Source organism: Saccopteryx bilineata, chromosome 2, assembly GCF_036850765.1.
Source record: "Saccopteryx bilineata isolate mSacBil1 chromosome 2, mSacBil1_pri_phased_curated, whole genome shotgun sequence".
NCBI classification, from domain to species: domain Eukaryota; kingdom Metazoa; phylum Chordata; class Mammalia; order Chiroptera; family Emballonuridae; genus Saccopteryx; species Saccopteryx bilineata.
This window is the reverse complement of record NC_089491.1, coordinates 329,715,328-329,716,912: the sequence shown is the minus strand read 5'-3', so window position 1 is coordinate 329,716,912 and position 1,585 is coordinate 329,715,328. Positions and strand designations below refer to the sequence as shown.

At 39.2% G+C, this 1,585-nt stretch overlaps 1 pseudogene; it reads left to right on the top strand.

The window, feature by feature from the left end:
* Nucleotides 1-776: 776 nt before the first annotated feature.
* Nucleotides 777-1,090, top strand: LOC136323414 (cytochrome b-c1 complex subunit 7 pseudogene; annotated as a pseudogene).
* Nucleotides 1,091-1,585: the final 495 nt, after the last annotated feature.

Below are 1,585 nucleotides of genomic sequence, written 5' to 3'. Positions count from 1 at the left end.
TCCATTCCTCATTCCACCCTCTGCACTATGTCTTCCGCTGACTCCCAGCTGAAGTTGCTCTTGCTAAAGCTAACAATGATTTTATATGACAGCATTTCTTCCTGAGGCTCTTTAATATATGGTTCAACATTTAGAAGGCCAAGTTATCAAGATGTTTTACTTTATCAAATATTGAAGATAAAAGAAAATGAGGACCAAATATGTTTCCCAAATGCTTAGTTTTAATAATCTGGTTACTGGCCCTGGCTGGTTAACTCAGTCATTTAAGACTGTCCTCTGGAAACAACAAGGTTGCGGGATCAATTGTGGGTTAGTACATACATGGGAAGTAGCCAATGAGTACACAACAGAGTGGAAAAACAGATGAATGCTTCCATTCCCTCTCCCCTCTCTCTCCTTTAAATTAAGCCCTGGTTGGATAGTTTGGTCGGTTAGAGTGTCGTACCAGAGCTTGGAGGTTGCCAATTTTACTCCCTGGTCAGGGCACATACAGGAGGAGCTCCATATTCCTGTTTCTCTCTCCTTCTCCCTTCCTCTCTCAAAATAATAATAATAATTAATACTAATAATAATCTGGTTACTGCCTCTCCTTTTATCTTCATTCTAAAGAAATTTCTAGAATGCTTGCTCAGATGTTCTCCTCCTCCTTCTGTGATCATTTTAGTAGTCTATAGAGAGAAAACCAAAAAAAGAGAGAAGGTTGCTGAGGAGAGGGTAAAATTAGTAAAAGCACAAAGAAAGAGTGAAAGTGGAAATGAAAGGAATCTCGGGTCAAAATGGTGAGCAGGTGTGCCATGACAGCTTCAAGCCAGTGGCTGGAGGACACTCTTAAATGGTATCACAATGCTGCAGGGTTCCATAAACTAGGGTTAATGGGAGACAATACAATATATGTGGATAGTGATATAAAAGAAGCCCTAAAAGGGCTTCCTGAGAACCTGTATAATGACCAGGTGTTTTGCACTAGAAGGGCAGTGGACCTGTGCGTGAGGCAGCAAATCTTGCTTGAAGATCAGTGGACTACCTTGAACCACATCTGAAAGAGGGTATTTGGGAAAGGAAATGAAGAGAGGAATGGGCAAAGGAATAATCAGGCAATTGACATCTGTGGCTGCAGCTGTCCTCAAAGTATTAATATTTTAATTAGGTCAGTTAAACTGAAATGTACAATTTAAAATCATCTGAGCTGCAAATATATGACTTTAAATAAATGTCTACTGCTAAAAACAAAAAATTAAAAAGGAGTGTTTGATTGGCAGTTGAAAGTGAAGAGGGCCAGGAGAGATGTCCCAGCACCGCTATGGTATGGAACGGACTTGATTAGCAGCTGTTACAGTGAAATAAATGTTGGGGTGCATGTTAAGAATTGAACCTTCTTTGATGTGCTAAGAGAAGTCCAAAGAAGATCCAATGATAGGAATTAAAAATTGCTTTCATCAGATGTGCTATTCCTTTCATATCACCTAAGCTGAAACATGTAGAATTTTGTTGTTGTTTTTTAATTTATTTTTTCATTATAGGGAGAAAAAAAGAAGAAGGTGTTACCAGAACAAGCCTGGTTTGGGACAGCTTGTCACATTCAGCC